Source organism: Aethina tumida, chromosome 7 (genome assembly GCF_024364675.1).
Source record: "Aethina tumida isolate Nest 87 chromosome 7, icAetTumi1.1, whole genome shotgun sequence".
Taxonomy (NCBI): Eukaryota; Metazoa; Arthropoda; class Insecta; order Coleoptera; family Nitidulidae; genus Aethina; species Aethina tumida.
In genome coordinates, this window is record NC_065441.1 from 7,577,842 (window position 1) to 7,598,835 (window position 20,994).

The 20,994-nt window shown below is 30.6% G+C and overlaps 1 protein-coding gene across 1 annotated transcript in view; it reads right to left on the reverse strand.

The window, feature by feature from the left end:
* The window catches only part of LOC109595244 (visual system homeobox 2), a 90,375-nt gene that overhangs the window by 6,515 nt on the left and 62,866 nt on the right, over nt 1–20,994 (reverse strand). The window lies entirely within an intron of this gene.

Genomic DNA, 20,994 nt, shown 5'->3' on the forward strand with positions numbered 1-20,994 from the left:
CATCACCTATATTTTTGTAAATAATAAATAATAAGTAAATAGTGCATTATTTATATTTAGAATTTGGACCCCACTAAAATTTGAATCCAGATTTTGAGTTTACACAAATAATTTATACATTTATTTTCAGAAAATATTAATAATCAATTATTATTGGTATGGTTCATAAATACAAATTAAAATTTTTAAAATACATGTTTTAGAATTTCAAGTTTTTATAGATATAAAAGTTTGTTTAATAGTGTGGGCAGAGAAATGACATTTTCTGGACGATGAATCGAATTACTTCAGTTGTGACCATTCCAATCAGCAAAGAAATCATGAACGATTGAATCCCGACATCCGGAGCCAGTACCACACACAACCGGTTATTGTAATAAAGTTTATATCGAGTATGTGTTTAAACCACCGCATTCAATCCCCGATTTTGATTTGGCGTCCTTTGTGTCGAAATTAACGCGTTGTATTCCACGGGACAAGTTAATGTCTAATTTAATTTGTTAATTAAATCTGTAACTTGTCTCTGCGGGGGCTAATCGCTTCAATTGTAATCGGAATTACACCTTTTGAAGGGGGGTCGCAGCCCGTGTGTGCGGCGACGGTTCGCCGTCCCGTTTTTCCCCCGTACCCTGTTATTGACATTTATTTCATTACGGTTTTGTTGCGTGTTCCTGATTATAATTCCAATTTCATTTCAGCCACCTTCAATCACTGGCGTTTTGTTCGCGACGAAATTGCGAAATTTTCGATGGTTGCGCGTCAAAATGGATTTTTCAACCGTGCAAGGTAATTTCGCAGCGAAACTTTGTCAGTGTTTGAATTGGATTGACTTTGTGGTAGTGGTTTGTAAACAAAAATTGAATTAACTGAAAAATTTTATGCAATAGTTGCTACACACCAATCGATTGACCTCACTACATTTTTTATAAACAATATTCATGCTATTATTAAATAAAGATTAATTAATATTGTGTGAATTAAATTCTTCCTTTTTCTGTGTTTGATATATTTTATTTTCAATAAAACAATTTAATAGTTAACAATTTTACAAATTATTTGTGTATGTATTTTTGATTCAAGAAATAAATATTTTAGTTAAAAGTGATAAAAACTGTGATTAAAAAATAAAATTAATCATTTCATTCAAATGTATAAATTTATATTTTTTTAAACTGTTTTAAACATTAAAATAAAATTAAAAATTTAAATCAAATAGATTATTTAAATCAAATATAAAATTCAATATTTCCATGTAAACTGGCGCATCCACCAAAAATAACATCTTACTATGTGTTTAAATTTTAAAGTCGTTGTTTATTATAATTAGTAATTATGCACTCTCGTTTTAAGACACAACTTTATAATAACAATTTTGAAGTAAAAATTTAAGAATCACATTGTGGTGGTGATCATTTTACTTTAAAAATTATTTTTAGAGTTATTTGTTAGAGACTGAATTTTTAAAATTAAAACAAATTACTAGAATATTTATTTAAGTGAATGATAAAAAGGAAAGTGAATGACATAAATATTTAGATATAATAGATTTACGTATAATAATAATTAATATTATATTATACACTGTACATTAAAATTCTAAAATAATTTAAATTTATAATTGTGAAGATGTGAAATGAAGATAAAATTATGAATATTCAATTAATATACAAATAAATTTTTCTTATAAATTTATTATTACGAATTTTAGAAATATTTGAAATAAAATTGTATGTCATTAGAAGTACAAGAAGTCAAAATGAAATTAGGAATATTCGAAAATTGGGAATTACGAATAAATTCTTTTCATAAATTTCTTATTAAGATTATTTGATTTATTTGAAATAAAATTCGTTGTTGTATTAGAAATCAAAAGCAATGTCAGATGTCCAGAGGAAATTATGAGTATTCGAATAATGTGATTCATGAATAAATTATTCTATATATTTATGATTATGTACATTTCAAATTTGAATTGAAATTCTCTGTCTAATTCAATATCAATTATAAATATTCTAATATTAGGATATCCAAATAAATCTGTTTTATAATTTTTTAAATATGAATATTCGCATTTTAGGATATACAAATAAATTCTTTTTATAAATTTCTTATTACAAATATTAGAATAATTTGAAATAAAATGCCTGTCTTATATAAAATCATTAGAAGTATAAAGAGTCAAAATGAAATTACGAATATTCGAAAATTGGGAATTACGAATAAATTCTTTTCATAAATTTCTCATTAAGAATATTTGATTTAATTGAAATAAAATTTGTTGTTTTATTAGAAATCAAAAGCAATGTCAGATGTTGAGAAGAAATTATGAATAATCGAATAATGTGATATATGAGTAAATTATTCTTATATATTTATGATTATGCATATTTCAAATTTGAATTGAAATTCTCTGTCTTATTCAATATCAGTTAAGAATATTCCAATATTAGAATATCCAAATAAATCCTTTTTATAATTTTTTAAATATGAATATTCGAATTTTAGGATATACAAATAAATTCTTTTTATAAATTTCTTATTACAAATATTAGAATAATTTGAAATAAAATACCAGTTTTATATAAAATCATTGGAAGTACAGTCAAAATGAAATTATGAATATTCGAAAACTGAGAATTACGAATAAATTCTTTCCATAAATATCTCATTAAGATTATTTGATTTATTCGTAATAAAATTCGTTATTTTATAAGAAATCAAAAGCAACGTCATATGTTGAGAGGAAATAATGAATAATCGAATAATGTTATACACGAATAAATTATTCTTATACATTCAAGAATATGAATATTTCAAAATTTAATTGAAATTTCCTGTCTTATACAATATCAATAGCAGTAGAAGATGTCAGGAAGAAATTATGAATATTTGAACATTGGAATATAACATACAAATAAATCATTTTAATAAATTTTTAAATATGAATATTCAAATGTTGGATTATTTTAAATTATGAATATTCTAATATTAAGATATATGAATTCTTCTTATATATTTATTATTCCGAATAATTACGCAATACAAGAAATCAGCATCAAATTTTAAATTACGAATATTGACATTAACGAATAAATTATTTTTATAAATGTTGCATTAGATAGATTATTTGTTTCATTTCAAATAAAATTGCTTGTTGTATTCAAAATCAACAGCAGTGTCAGATGGCAATTGTTTCATTATTTTATATTAATAAATCATACTTATAATTATGAATATTTAAAATTTGAATTAAAATTTCTTGTCTTAATCAATATCAACAGTAGTTAGAATGAAATAATGAATAATCGAATGTTGAGACATAAGTAGAGAATTTTTTAATACATTTTTAATTATGAATATTTAAATATTCGAATTGCATGAATTCCCTCCTAAATTATTATTAATAGCAATAAAACATATTGTGACGAAAATTTGAATACAAATATTGAATTTTGAAGAGAATTAAAATTAGGATAAAAATTGACGATCCTGAACCTTGGAGTCTTTTGGTTTTCAGGCCATATTTACAATAGTAGCCCACTCCATTTATTCAGTTACACAAACGTTAATTAATAACTTTTAACTCATCAACAACGTTTTAACTGAGTGAACTAATCAAATAGAATAAATATGTTGGCCGTGGTATTTTTATTCGATGAACAACCAACAAAGCACCATTTGGTCATGAAAGGATCTGGGTATTGTGCATTATTTCCGCTTTGAAACGTCTAAACGGTCCAACAAATGGAAATATGTTAATTGGAGTCGAATTAATAAACGGACTTTATCTTGAGCTTGCAATTCTTACGGAACGAATCCCGAACGATGGGATGAATGAAGAGACGATGAATAAATAGTTATTATCGGGAGCGAGTATCTCATTGAGCGAGGTGTCATGTGTTTCCTGTCTGTTAATTGAAAACAGCAAATAAAATCATACGGCCATTATGTTATTATAAGTTGTCGGGAAATAATAAAATATAAAATACTAATTGGACGTTGTCTGGATAATAAGATCTAGGAGGGCAAGACAGCTCTGACAGCTCATTGTGTCGGAAATCATCGAGTCATCGTGTTTTTTGTGCGCCCGCATTTGTTTTCTTTCATTTTTTTTCACCACTCTCGAGCTTTCTGCTTAGTAATTTCATCGGACGTAATATGAATGAAGTTGTGTTTCTTTTTTTCGCTGACGGCTTGCGCACCGGCAACGCCGATGACTGGTTTTAACTCTTCTTCTACTCCGCGCCTTCAATACGGGTAATAAGATAATTATCGGTCTCGCCACTCAAACGCCTCCATCGGCTCTCGTTTCCAAACGTTCGCTTTCGATGCAGTTAAGTGGTGTAGTTAACAGTAGCCCGTTTCGATTCTGTCAGATTTCGAAATGCGGGGATTTTACACGCTTTCGGTCGCCATAATTACTCCCTCCGCACTGTCAGGAAGTAAAACGCAAACGTTTTTCCTCGACGATTTTCACCGGGACTGGATGCTTGAGGAGCTACCATCATTGGATGACTCCTTCTTCGATTTATTGATTTATTATTTTGTGAGCATGGGCCGTGGGTCTTTATTTTTAATCAATAATATAATAACTCTTTATCCTTACCTTTGGCCACCCAATGAGCACTATTCTAATTACAGGTTTTAACGTGTTTCTTTAATGGTTATTTATTGATTACCTATTTTAGAAAACTTTATAATTTTAAATATATAGAAAAGTTTTCAGAAATACCCAGAAAAATAATTTCATTTCAGTTCCTTTTAATTAAATACTTTTGTATATATTAATAGATAGATTTTAATTCAAAGGGGTTTGTTATTTGAAAGTTCCTTTTGATTTACATGAAATATGTAAAATAAGATCATTTTACATCAACAAATAACTTCTTTTGAAAAGTAGATGAAATGAAATAAATTAAAGTAAGCTTTTTTCCCCATTAAAAAATTATATTTAAATAAAAAATTTCCAAGAATTGTTAAATTATTTATATCGTAAAGAAATAATACTAAATAAAAATGTTGACAATTTCACAGCAAAACCATAAACTTGAAATATTCCTTAGATTATTAAATTAAAAATGAAGAAAACATAAAATTATTGAATTAAGGGGTCTTGAGTTTAAAAAAATATATATTATTTTAGCAATTAAAACACAGAGTATGAGTCTTTTATAATTGATGGCTGTAAAAAACAATTGGTTTTTAAGTAAAATGTCTCGAGCTGGCATTGTGGACATCATCCAATTTTTTACCAGTAAGAAAATGTTGTAGGTACCGGAATAAATGGAAATCCGAGGCAATATCGGTTGAGTATGGTGGGTTCACTCAATGCTCATCTTGCCCCTGTGGTCATGCATTGTCATATTGAAGAATGACGCCTTTTCTGTTGACAATCGCGGGATACTTTTTAACAAAAGATTGGTTTATTCGATTCAATTCACGATAAATGTCTTCATTAACAGTATGTCCGGTTTCTGCACTTCAAAGTGAAGAATTCATCGAGTATTATTAACTAAAACACAGAGTATATGAGACTTATATAATTGATCAACAACTGTGCCTGTAAAAATCAATTGGTTTTTAAGTAAAATGTCTCAAGATGGCATTGTGGACATCATCCAATTTTTTACCAGTAAGAAAATGTAGGTACCGGAATAAATGGAAATCCGAGGGTGCAATATCGGATGAGAATGGTGGGTTCACACAATGTTCATCTTGCCCCTGTGGTCATGCATTGTCATATTGAAGAATGACGCCTTTTCTGTTGACAATCGCGGGATACTTTTTAACAAAAGATTGGTTTATTCGATTCAATTCACGATAAATGTCTTCATTAACAGTATGTCCGGTTTCTGCACTTCAAAGTGAAGAATTCAGCGAGTATTATTAACTAAAACACAGAGTATGAGACTTATATAATTGATCAACAACTGTGCCTGTAAAAATCAATTGGTTTTTAAGTAAAATGTCTCAAGATGGCATTGTGGACATCATCCAATTTTTTACCAGTAAGAAAATGTTGTAGGTATCGGAATAAATGGAAATCCGAGGGTGCAATATTGGATGAGAATGGTGGGTTCACTCAATGTTCATCTTGTCCTTGTGGTCATGCATTGTCATATTGAAGAATGACGCCTTTTCTGTTGACAATCGCAGGATACTTTTTAACAAAAGATTGGTTTATTCGATTCAATTCACGATAAAGGTCTTCATTAACAGTATGTCCAGTTTCAGCACTTCAAAGTGAAGAATTCCGCGAGTATTATTAATTAAAACACAGAGTATGAGACTTATATAATTGATCAACAACTGTGCCTGTAAAAATCAATTGGTTTTTAAGTAAAATGTCTCAAGATGGCATTGTGGACATCATCCAATTTTTTACCAGTAAGAAAATGTTGTAGGTATCGAAATAAATGGAAATCCGAGGGTGCAATATCGAATGAGTATGGTGGGTTCACTCAATGTTCATCTTGCCCCTGTGGTCATGCATTGTCATACTGAAGAATGACGCCTTTTCTGTTGACAATCGCGGGATACTTTTCGACTAAAGATTGGTTTATTCGATTCAATTCACGATAAAGGTCTTCATTAACAGTATGTCCGGTTTCAGCACTTCAAAGTGAAGAATTCCGCGAGTATTATTAATTAAAACACAGAGTATGAAACTTATATAATTGATCAACAACTGTACCTGTAAAAAACAATTGGTTTTTAAGTAAAATGTCTCAAGATGGCATTGTGGACGTCATCCAATTTTTTACCAGTAAGAAAATGTTGTAGGTATCGGAATAAATGGAAATCCGAGGGTGCAATATCGGATGAGTATGGTAGGCTCACTCAATGTTCATCTTGCTCTTATGGTCATGCATTGTCATATTGAAGAATGACGCCTTTTCTGTTGACAATCGCCGGATACTTCTCGACTAAAGATTGGTTTATTCGATTCAATTCACGATAAAGTTCTTCATTAACAGTATATCCGGTTTCAGCACTTCAAAGTGAAGAATTCCGCGAGTATTATTAATTAAAACACAGAGTATGAAACTTATATAATTGATTAACAACTGTACCTGTAAAAAACAATTGGTTTTTAAGTAAAATGTCTCGTGATGGCATTTTGGACATCATCCAATTTTTTGCCAGTAAGAAAATGTTGTAGGTATCGGAATAAATGGAAATCCGAGGGTGCAATATCGAATGAGTATGGTGGGTTCACTCAATGTTCATCTTGCCCTTGTGGTCATGCATTGTCATATTGAAGAATGACGCCTTTTCTGTTGACAACCGCGGGATACTTTTCGACTAAAGATTGGTTTATTCGATTCAATCCGCAATAAATGTCTTCATTAACAGTATGTCCGGTTTCAGCACTTCAAAGTGAAGAATTCCGCGAGTATTATTAATTAAAACACAGAGTGTGAGACTTATATAATTGATTAAAAACTGTGCCTGTAAAAATCAATTGGTTTTTAAGTAAAATGTCTCAAGATGGCATTGTGGACATCATCCAATTTTTTACCAGTAAGAAAATGTTGTAGGTATCGGAATAAATGGAAATCCGAGGGTGCAATATCGGATGAGTATGGTGGGTTCACTCAATGTTCATCTTGCCCTTGTGGTCATGCATTGTCATATTGAAGAATGACGCCTTTTCTGTAGACAATCGCGGGATACTTTTCGTCTAAAGGTTGGTTTATTCGATTCAATTCACAATAAAGGTCTTCATTAACAGTATGTCCGGTTTCGGCACTTCAAAGTGGAGAATTCCGCGAGTATTATTAATTAAAACACAGAGTATGAGATTTATATACTTGATCAACAACTGTGCCTGTAAAAATCAATTGGTTTTTAAGTAAAATGTTTCGAGATGGCATTGTGAATGTCATCCATTTTTTTACGAGTAAGAAAATGTTGTATGTATCGGAATAAATGGAAATCCGAGGGTGCAATATCGGGTGAGTATGGTGGGTTCACTCAATGTTCATCTTGCCCTTGTCGTCATGCATTGTCATATTGAAGAATGACGCCTTTTCTGTTGACAATCGCCGGATACTTCTCGACTAAAGATTGGTTTATTCGATTCAATTCACGATAAAGTTCTTCATTAACAGTATATCCGGTTTCAGCACTTCAAAGTGAAGAATTCCGCGAGTATTATTAATTAAAACACAGAGTATGAGACTTATATAATTGATCAACAACTGTGCCTGTAAAAATCAATTGGTTTTTAAGTAAAATGTCTTGAGATGGCATTGTGGACATCATCCAATTTTTTACCAGTAAGAAAATGTTGTAGGTATCGAAATAAATGGAAATCCGAGGGTGCAATATCGGGTGAGTATGGTGGGTTCACTCAATGTTCATCTTGCCCTTGTGGTTATGCATTGTCATACTGAAGAATGACGCCTTTTCTGTTGACAATCGCGGGATACTTTTCGACTAAAGATTCGATTCAATACGCGATAAATGTCTTCATTAACAGTATGTCCGGTTTCTGCACTTCAAAGTGAAGAATTCCCCGCGTACTCCACAACGGTTTCGCAGTTAAAATAAATATAAAAAGGTACATTGTTGTTTTCATCTTAAAAGTGCCATTTTATTCCATGATTTAGTTTATCAGACACTCATAGTGGACTTAACAAAGATGGCTCTATATATGTGAATGTGAACAGCACCAACAAAATGGTTATTTTAAGGCTTCAAAATTATTGTTTTTTCTTGACAATTAACAATGAGGTTCATAAAGGTCACAATTCAAAAATGGATCCTTGTAAAGTTATAATCATTTAAGTGAGTTTTGAACCACTTCGCACTGCAACCTTTGACGTTAGCCAATGTAAGTAAAACTCGATGAGACATTTAATTGTAGCAGCAGCTCCGCGGCCTCAAACTGGGTAAATTGAGCGTGCGACAATGTAATCCGTGCGCGACACAAAGGAGGAATGTTAATACGCACATAAGAGCCAAGCAGGAGCGATATTTCAGCTTGTTATAAAGTTTGCGGATGAAATTGCGTGGAAAAGAAAGACCATAAACATGTAATAAGTGAACAATGATTGAGGGTAATGGTCGGACTGGAGCCGGGACCCGCGGAAAATGGCGGATCGTCGGGAACGACGCGTCCCCCGGCCGGGATACGGGAATAATCTAATTTATGAAGTTTCGGATGCCGATATTTCATCTCCGCGCCCTCCGCACCGCCGAATTATGGCGTTTTCTTCGTTTCTTTGTTGCCGCGAAACGGGCCATAAGCTTGCCGGATTGATTGATGAAGGGATAACGCAGATTCCCCTCGGGTGGGTGTTTCTGTTTCGGTGAGCGATGAAATCGTTAAATATACACGGACCTTTTTCGTCGCGAATTTTTCCCTGATAATCCCTATTTTTCTTTTAATATTGGTTTACAAATTGCATGAACTTCAATAATAAACATCATAACTGTAAATTATTTCGACTGTAATGTCCTCAAATTATGTATTGTGTGTATTGTATAGTAAAGTATTTAAAGTTTTTAAGTGATTCTTAAAATTGTCAACCTATTTTCCACAATTCTAATCAAAATCTAATCTTTGCGGTAGCTCCTTTCCCCAAGCCTCCATAATTACTACATCACATTAAAACCTGTTTTAATTGGAGTAAATCTTCTAGCAATTAACAAAACACAATACATAATTTAGAAATCCGATTGTGGAATAATAACCCGTGCTTCCTGTGTATAACAAGACGTTTCTGCCTAATCCATTTAATATTCATAATAGCGGTATAGAAACGTGATTTCATTAACACTAATGTCTAATTTACTTAAAGGTTTCCTCGATAATTTATGTCAATTGTCAGTTGGTATGACGTGGATTTATTGTAAGCTATCGATTTTCTACGGAATTAACCCAAATCGTTAATTGATTGAACAATCAGCCAGGCACCGCTTTTTAATGGACATAAATTTTTTATTAGAGGAATAGGGGCATTTATGTTGTGTTTGTAACGTCCAGGAACCATAAAAAATTCAACCCTTGTTACGCTGTTAAAGTTAAATTATTTAGTTTAAAGTGTCGCTTAATTTTTCCATATGTATTTCTATCGGTAATAAGAGATAATGATTGGAAATAATTATGTGAACGAACTGACAAACAATAGCAGAGTTGTCGTATTACAATACATCAAAGTAAAAGTATTAGTTTACATATTGTTAGCTCACTCAATGTAACACAATATTTGACAACCAATATCCCCCAAAGGCTAAGTGTCTATTAGTAACAGCTACTTCTTTCCTTCACTACATGCCGAAGCAGACAAGTGTTTTTTTCCCACAAACACATATACAGCGAAACAAATATTTACATATCGGTTTCGTTCGCAACTATAATCGATTGGTTTCTTGATGGAGCTGAATGTTGGTAATTTTCCGTCTAATTTATATCGAGACAGTCTGTGGACACGGTGGCATCATTATAAAACGAGTCAGAAACAAAACCAAATCATATCCGGCTTACTACAAATTTAACGAGCCCTCAAATATTTTCGAAATTGGTGAATTACTGAATAAATTATAGTTGTGTGTCAGAAGAAATCACCTTTTTTTGGTCAATGACGGTGTTGAATTTTGTAGTATTATGATTAATATAACCATGGGGTAGATTACACTAGATTTCCTATTTAAACAAGTTTTTTGATTGTTACTTTTCAATATATATATATATATATATATATACATTTTTTAAAACAGAATTTTTCTAAAAATATTGTATCAAATTGTCTATAATGATAAATTTTATTATTAGTTTTAGACATTTATTTTTGATATATAATATAATTATTGTTAATTATACAAAATATTTTGACATTAGAAATAATCTCACTAAATTCTAAATATTTATTAAATATTATTAAAATAAAAATAAAGCACATATTTATTGTATTTATTTTTTTAACATTTAACATGAATTTAACTAAAAATGAGCTTAAAACATAGATTTTTAATGTCTTTTATTTTATTTCTAGTTTTATTATGTTTAAAACTTGATCATAGGATTATTTAAATAATTAATTAATTAATATATAATAACTATAATTTAAATATTTTATGTAATCAGAAATTGGAACAATCAAAAGCTGTTTCAGAAGCTGAAACAGAGTTATTATTCAATTTTTTTAATTGTTTCCAGTTTGAAATCGCCATAAAAAAGAGATGTAGAGAATGAGCGATCAGACAAATTTGAGATAAAACATGTTTGTATCGGCCATTTTTTTTTTGAATATCAGATCTAACTACTTCTACCTTGATTTTTGTATATAATAATCTTGAAAACAACTTGAACAAATACCGAAAAGCTGGTCCTTCACAGTTGAATGCTGACTAAATTCTTGATAAGGCCAAGTTTGATGTGAAAAGGTGGCAAGAAAATATCTTCTATCAATAAGTTTAACATATATTTATATTTATTAAATAAATCAATATTAGTATTAGTATTAGTATACAAAAGAAACTGTTATGAGCAGTTTTTTAACTATTTATATTTTTCAATGAAAACAAAATATTAATTATTTTTCAGTTTCAGATAAACATTGATTTTATGAAAATTGTATAATTACTATCTAGCCAGAATTGGTCAAATGCAAAATAAAACATTTTTTCCAATTAGCAAATCGTAATTGCATTTCATTGAATTATGGTTTTGTCATTTCGCATTTTTTCTCTGGAAATATAAACGTTAATATAGACATTTTTATGTAGAGTAACAGTATGCAACATTGTGTATTGATTTGGTTCAATTTTAATAGTTTAATAAATCCACGGTAATGCAGTTTTTCAAAAGGTTTTTATTTGGACTAGTTCCCATAATTATAAAGAGCTACATTTATAGGATTGTTAGAAATTTTTATATTTACTCAATTGTTACTATTATTAATTAAAATATTAATACTATTAAAATAAAATAAGGTAATAAATTTCGTGAATTTTTTAAGTTCTTGTTAATGGTAAATATTTATTTACTTTGTAATGATTATAAAAGATTTTCAACAGGCTTTTTCAGTAATATTTTTATTTTATATACAATGGTGGTCATTATTATAAAAATTTTTGAATACTGAAGACATTTTTCTTTTATTTAATGTTATCTCTTAGTATAATATAAATTTACTATTATTACAATTTTTTATAGATTTATTTTTTGTGTATTTAACACAATAATCCAAAAATTAAACAAACTTTTTGTCTTATATTGTTTTTGATATATTTTTTTGCTTATTTTTGTAGTTGCATTTAAAAAACTATGAATAATACGATATACAAAACAAATATAGATAAATAATAAACTATTTTAGTAATAACTATGTTTAGGACACAGTGTTTATGATTCGGCATCAAAATGAAAAAGTGTTGTCAGTGCACGAAGCGTGTGCCATCAATCTCTGCTCCCCCGCGTACTTTCCAATGGACAATTATTAAATTAAAAGCTGTTTCCACACAGGCGATTCTTCATAACTGCCATAGATCCATCGGCACTGCAGTCGGCCCCGTCAGATATTAATGTGGCACGCGATTTAGCTGCTACCAGCCACGGCGCTAATGTAATTATGTAAATGCGAACGATTACAAACGGCAATTTGTTCTTTTGGCCGCTCGCAAGAGGGTGTTTATTAAGGTCGGACTCGGCGATTTGCATAATTTCATAATAATACCCGGACGATAATCTGATAATATAACGTCAAGTGCTGAAAAAACAAGCAGATTGGTCATTTCGGCGATCAACATAAAAGCAAATTATACGTTGAATGGATTTCTTTCAGGCTGGAGGTCGTGGATGTCGAAATTTTAATGTTCCAGAAATAATGTTATATGATTTGGAAAACTTATTGTTCAAACAAAAGTTATAAATACATATCCTGAAGGGTAAATATTTAAATTTAACCCCATGTTTGCACGACAAATAATCTTAAATTAGAAAAAAATTATTAAATAAAAATACATATTGTATGTATGGTAAGATAATTAATATTTTCAATTATTGTAAGCACACAAAGTGGCCAAGTTTCTGAATTCCTAGGAAAGGATTCTACAAAATCTAAGAATTTGGGTAATATCTTAAGTAAAAAGTTTTTTTTAAATATTTAAAATTGTAAAGTATTATTTTAAACAAGGCAAATTTCAACAATATAAGTAAACTAAGGAATTTATCATAAATTATTATTATTAAAATGTAAATGTCTGACTAATTAAATATGTCCAATATTTTAAAAATTCGTTGTAGTTGATATTTAAAGATAGAGATAAAGATATTTAAAGAAATTTTTCAAAATCGTTCAACGTATTAGAAATACACAAAAAAAAGCTGTGGAAAATGGTAATAAAAAATAGTTTAATATAAAAACAACATTTTGAGATATTGAAAAAGTATCCCTCTAAAAAGAATTTAAAAAACGTCAAAAATATGAAAAAAACAGAAAAATTTAAATAATATCTTAAGTAAAAATTCGATAAATATCTTAAAAGATATTAAGATATAAACAGTTACTTGAAGTGGGCAAAAAATTAGCAATGCAAAAAGAGCATAAATTATAATTATTAAAATATAAATGACTCATTTAAATATGTTAAGAATTTTAAAAAATATTTGAAGCAGTTCAATTTAGGAGTAATATTCAAATTTTTTAAAAAAATTGTTTTAAATAATTAGGAAAAATACAAAACTTTTTTAATATAAATAGTCTGGAGCATTTCTGAAAAGCTAAACCTCAAAAACTATAAAATTTAGGAACATTTTTGAAACATTTAAATAATGTCAAATATCTGAAAAAACTAAAAAAATTTGAGAAACAACAAAGAAGAATGTGAATAGTACGATATTATGTTTGAAAATTACAATTATTTTAAAGATCTATTTGAATAAGCCTAGCAAGCAATGGATATATAAAAAATATAAATAAATTTAAGAATTTGGAAAGTTTAAATTTTATTAAAAGAAGGTTCTTTATTATTAGTCTAGTTGTCTGAAAATATCTCTGAAGAAGTTAAACGTTGAACATAATTTGAAACTAAAGAATTTAATGTATTTTGTTTAGTTTATCAAGAAGATTCCTGAGATTCCAGAAATCATTAGAAAATATAATTCAATTTTTCTTGTATAAAATTGTATTGAATTTGAAATTTTAACCAAAAATAAACTTTCAAGTATGTTTATTGTGTTTATTTTATTTATGAAACTCTACAGCTCCTAGTTTATTGGACATTCATGTAGTTTTTCAGTTCACCCCACCTCCTTTAGTACTTCAATACGTGTGAACAATACTGTTGTCTATGTAACAGCAAACATATACTAAAAAAAGTGAGTCCATATAGGCACAACGCCTCTCGACGGGTGGCATCATACAAGAGGGACACGCGATAGTTAAACGAGCAACATTCTCATGAAATATCCACTCGAATATTATCTGGTCCGTCCCCTCATTATTGGGCATTATGTGTTGTTAATAAATCGGACCCACGAGATACGACACCGATATAACTGCGATTGCGGGGACGTGATCAGATTTTTGTCGCACGTTAATTATATTCCTATTAGCAAAAATTTGTTGGGAATTATTTATGAACAAGGGATCGAAGTGGATACATTATGTTTTGAGGGGTGAATAACAGATGGATATGAATATCAAAATCACAAGGATATATTGTTGATACAATTGATGTGTCTAATAAAATAATCATATAAATTAGATATCATTTTTAGACTAAATCCATATTATTGTTAATATTTTATTATAACCATTAAACACCCTATTAATGTAGGGACAAGTGGTACTGCATTCTTAAAGCTTTTGACGATTGGCGAGGCAGAAGTTTGAGCATAATCTTCAACCATTCAATTATTATTAGATAAGATCTCTTCCAATTGTTTCAAGCGTTTAAAAGGGCAGCATTTCAAGTATTAATATTAGCACGAATACGAATATGTGCACTTTCAAATTCAGATCAAACCCTAGGGTAGTTTGGTTCGCGTCTGCTCCAACAAATTCTTTTGTTGCGGCTCTATCTCATCGTATTAGGTGTTCAGCAGGTGAGCCATAAACCAAGTCCCGCCGGACCATTTGTTAAAATTAATTCGTAATGATACCGCAAAGTAATTGGACGGCGTCCCGGGCCACGTGTCCTGACGGTTCGTTAGTTTTCCGGAGCGGCAGGACGACGCAGGCGTGTTTTTAACGCGTTTTCCACTGTTTCGAGTTGGCGACACGTGCCGGCCACGTGGACGCCATTGTTCGTCGACTCCGGATTGCGTTATAATAACATCGGCGGGGTGCCAACTATCTCTGTTGTTACACATACATAAAAAATAATGCTTGAATAATGAGTGACATTAAGGATGTTGCCGTTGGGAAGCGGAGTTTTCAAGGATATCGTATTGATTAAACCTGCTACAACTGGCAGTTGGTATTTAATGGGACACACAATTTTATTTCTTGTTTTCCAATATATTACTAGATATATGTAAAAGGAGGTTGTTCTAAGAATGTAAAGAATGTAAAGAACGTAAAGAATGTAATGAATGTAAAGAATGTAAACAATGTGAAGAATGTAAAGAATGTAAAGCATGTAAAGAATGTAGAGAATGTAAAGAATGTAAAGATTGTAGAGAATGTAAAGAATGTAAAGATTGTAAAGAATGTAAAGAATGTAAAGAATGTAAAGAATGTAAAGAATGTAGAGATTGTAAAGAATGTGAGGAATGTAAAGAATGTAGAGATTGTAAAGAATGTGAGGAATGTAAAGAATGTAAAGAATGTAAATAATGTAGAGAATGTAAAGAATGTAAAGAATGTAAACAATATCAAGAATGTAAAAATGTAAAGAATGTAATAAATGTAAAAAATCTAAAGAACATAAAAATTTTAAAAGATCCAAATAAAAGTAAGAAACGTTTTATTCAAATTGAAATAGTTTTAAGAAAAAGAAAAATTTTAACACAACAAAACGTTAGTTCAATGAACTAAGGCAAATGTTAAAATGTTTTACAGAGTATTTTACAATTTTGAAATAACATTCCTTATAAAGACTGATGCCGCAGTTAACGTAAAAGAAAAAAAAAAACGAAGACCGAGTAAATAAGGTGACCACCCGGCAATTTCGTACCGTAAATGATATTCATTTAGTCAAATTAGTGAAAAAACAATTCTCTCGCATGGGCGTGTAATTTCATCCGCACAAAATTGCCCTAAACGCATCAAAATAACCATACTTAGTGGCCGAAATTACGTCGGTCGGTAGCGAGTGGCGGACGACCGTTGGCAGCCCAGCACCGAACCAAACAGTCGAATCATCCTGACCAAGATCTTCAGATGTTCTCGCACACGGGCATTGTTAACTGTTCGATTCTCGAAAGCAGGGCCTTGTGTTCTCATCAGGGTCGCATTCAGCTGTCCGTCACCGTGCCACTAGAACATTTTACCGAGGATTAACACCTCACATTTTGTTGTCATCGACTTGTACCGCTCTATAATGATACTTGTTATGCACTTGTAAGGGTTGCTTGGCCATTTCCTTTTTTTTTTAAGCGAAGATCTGTTGTTATTTTAACTTGATCGGGGCTTAATATAATTTTTTTTTTTGAAGAGCCGTTGAAGTGGCTTTGTGTGGGTATGGTAGAGTTAAAGTTGGGCGGGTTCCGGACAGTCGAGGAATCTTATTAAAGCTATGAAAACAAGTATTATGAACTGGACGAAGGTTTATTGTACCAATTACGACGGCACAATGGGAAGACTAATTTGAAAACAAAAGATCGAGGCCAATGAGTAAACGATTGTCTTTAAATATTTACATTAGACACATATGGTCACCAGTGAACGTTGTACATAAAATATGAGTTCGATTTACCCTTTTGTATTACCCAACATATTTGTTGGGTTTCTTGTAATTTTCAGTTCAGTGCAATATTTAGAAAAGGCTCCAAAAAGTCTGAAAATGTGGAAATAAAAATATTCTAAAAAACGTACATAATTAGAAATTCAGGGTAAAAAGATGTATGTGTAGTAAGATGTGCAAAATTAAAAAAAATTAATATAAAAATTAAAAAAAAAAAATAATTGTGAGGATCCAAAAACTTTTAATAATAAAAAATACATAAAAAGAAAAATTGAAGAAATTTTTAAAAAAATTGAATATAAAAAGGACCTAGAAATTTAAAAGATTCAAAAAGTGTAAAGAATATAAATAATAAACAAATTTTTGGGAATATAAAGAAAAAATTAGTGATGAGTATCTTCAATTTTAAAAAATAGAAAAATGGGTCATGAATACATAGAAAACGAATTAAATTAGTTCGAGAATTTTAAGAATAAAAAAATATATAATATAAAAAATAAAAAAAGATATGTAAATTACAAAAAAGTCTAATTAGTAATAAAAATTTTCAAGTTTTCAAAAAATAAAAAAGGAATCTTAAAATTAAAATAATAAAATAAAAATCGTGACATATACTGATTTATACAATTAAAAAAATATTGAAAAAATAGAGAATTCACACAGAATAAAGAATCCTAAAGCATCTTAAAAAAAATACAAAGAAATAAACAATTTTTTGCATATGAAATTTCAAAAATTCTAATTAATAAAAAAAGTTTTCAAAAAATGAAAAAGGGAATCTTAAAATTAAAATAATGAAATAAAAATCGAGACAACTAATTGTTTTATATAATTCAATAAAAATAAAAAATAAGGGATTCAGACAGAATAAAGAATCCTAAAACATCTTTAAGGAATATGTAAAAAATTATAATCTAATACTCTTATGCATTTAAAAATAAATAAAAATCTAAACTATTAGAAAAAACTTTTTTAATATTCACAATAAATTAAAGGATTTAAACCAATTTAATTTTAATAGCTTATTTGCGAAATTAATAATATACATTTTAAATGATAAGACAATGTAGGATTTATACCATTTTTGGCCATATAATGTTTACTACCACACCACAATAAACGATTGCGGGAAATAAGAATCGAATTAATAAAAGCTTAGTTATGCAGTGTGCAGCAATAAAGCGACGTCCGCGACGCATTGGGTTGTGTGAATATAATGGCGGGATTAGTGAACGGGAAAGGAGAGACAGGACGCAATACATCACCGGAATAGCAATTACCCATTATACCAGGAATTAGTCAATTAAGAGTGACTCTCCCGACTCGCGACTCTGGAATGCCGAGCCTCAGGATTATTATCCTGCAGCGTCGGCTCGTCTATTTCCAATCTACGTCGACCGATATTCCGACACAGCATTACTCCCATTTACACTTCCACTCTCTTTAGTACCAGTCCATTACAATCAAGACATTGATTTTTGGTATTTCATTGCAATTAAAATGATTTATTTTATGATAATTGACTCACTAAGTAAAAATTGTCCAAAACTATATTACTTTATTTTTTAATATAAATTTTAGGCTTAATAATTGTTTAAATAAATTTAAAAAATATCACTATTACTATAATATTTAATGTGTGCCAGAAAATGTAAATTTCCCTGCTAATTAATCACTTAGATTTAATTAAGCACATCCCGTTGGAAGGTGATGATTGTAATTTTGCACAAATATAGGGATTTAGTTTAATTGGTTCAATTTTATGGTGATTTTATGCGCCGTCACTGTCTGGGGTCTCTGGAATTAGGGGCCGTGATCAATGCGAGGCGAATTTTTGACTTTATTAGTTCTAACTTCTGGACTGCGAGGAATGCTTTCATCTGGCCTCGCACATTCATAAATATTGAAATCTACGGATTTAAATATCTCCTCTGGGAGTTTCATTTATTAATCCCCAAATATTTTTAAAGATTTAACATACAATGAAAGGAAAATATTTATGAATATGATTGCTTGTATTGTTTGTTGATATTTATTCATCAAGATTTAATTAAACATTACAAAAATTATACAATGTTTTAAGAAATTAACCCCCACCTATAATTTTGTTGATAACTTTTAAAAAATATACCGGTTCTGGTACATTAATGTACATTAATACAACAGGTAAAACTATCGCCTCATCATGTCGTTTTGTTAGAACTTATTTATCATCCACATTTACGGTTTTTTTAGTGGGAGAAGGTTCGAGTTACTGCAGAATAGCCGAAATATTTGTTGTAATTCATACATCCATTTTCCATATGTTAAAACGGTACATGGAGACTGGTGACCATACTACAATAACAGGTCAACTCCTGCTACAAGTCCTGCTCAAGACCGTTTTTTGAGACTTTTAATTTTGAGACAGTAGGTTGTGATAAGAAGTTTACAGTCTCAATTACAAAATGTAAAAAGGGTTCAAATAAATGTTAAAATTAGTCTACAAAGATTTAGGAAAGATAATTTGTGTGTGAGGGATGAGGGAGGGATATGCTCAATCTAACTTCGGGATGCACTTCTTTAACAGCACCTCCAGACAGACTGTTAATGATAAATAATGGGAACCTTAATGTTGAGTGTTACATTTTGGACATTCTGGAAAAACATGTCGTGCCATAGCCCCTTTTTTAGGTCCAATGCATGATCATATACAGCCCATGTTGTCTGAAATTATCTTGCTGACGTTGGGATTAATGCTATGGCTTGGCCAGCTCGCAGTCCAGACCTTAACCCAATAGAACATGAAACGTTCTTGGGAAACGTTTAAGAGACTGTTCTAACCGTCCGATTAACTTAGATGATGTGGAGGGTCTTTTACTCAAAATTTGGGAATATTTGAACCAAAATGAAATTAGAACCCAGATTTTGAGTATGAACAGATGTGTGGCTGCTATTCGTAGTAGAGGAGGAAATGCCCATTATTAAGTTTAATTTTTTATAAATATCAAATTTTGTTTAGAAAAACAATATTTTTTAAGAATTTTTGTAATAATTTGTAAATAAAAACATAGTTTTGAATAAACATATAAAGAGTATATACGTTTATTTTTCCCGTTTTTAGAAGATATTAATTATAATCAATCTTTATTGGAATTTAAAAATTAGGTTTACCACATACAAGAATAATATCAACTATTAAATTTTAGTATATTAGTAACAAGAAACTCTTGAGAATATTTTAAGTCAATAATAATACTATAATATAATATAATTATTGTTCAGAAATGACATGACTGAAAACTCTTCTTAAACATCAATAATTGAGTATCTTAGTACATATTAAAACTAGAAATTTATCACTGTCCGAATGATATTGGTTATATCCGATATAATTATAATTAAGAAAATTGTTAGCACGTTCTATGACTCCATTCCGACAAATTTCTTCCCGGGATCCCCGTCTCGATCCAATTACTCTTAACGAACGTCTCCAGAAAAGTGTTAATTGTGTCTTTAACAAGTCGATCATCCCGTGTCCCGCGATTGTTTCCTAATTACGAACCGTAGCCGGGTCCTTTCCGAATTTAATTATACGAAACATAATCTTTCCACACATCCAATCTTGAACCAATTCAGCGAATGATTCGAGAGATTAGCGGCGGCGGATGAATGACGTCGCTGATCGGCTTACGGAGACCCGGCCGTGGATTATCGGTGGCCGAGTGTATGTCCTGCGGATCCCCTCACAGCCCGTAACCCTTTGCCCGTCGCCCGCGGGGCCGGGACACGCATTCCTCGCTATTTCCCCGGTTAATCCTGCCGTCGACAAGGCGGCAAGTAGTTTCACTCGGCCACCGGTTAATCTAGACGAGAACGGCACCGGGGCATTAGTCAATTATTTCGCGTGTTTGTCGGGGAGATCGGGGGCATTTATTGCTTTATGGGCTGCGAGGGTGGTTATTCGGCACATGTAGGACAAGCGATTGCTGTTATTTATCACTTTCGGTCGATGAATGTCGTCGTTAATATCCATTTCATAACGGGCCCGATGTCATGGCAAATATTGCTTGTATGGTGTGAAAATTAGATTTAAATGGATATAGCGAATTCAAAAATTACAAGAACAAAGTCGATGCAATTATTCTGAATTAG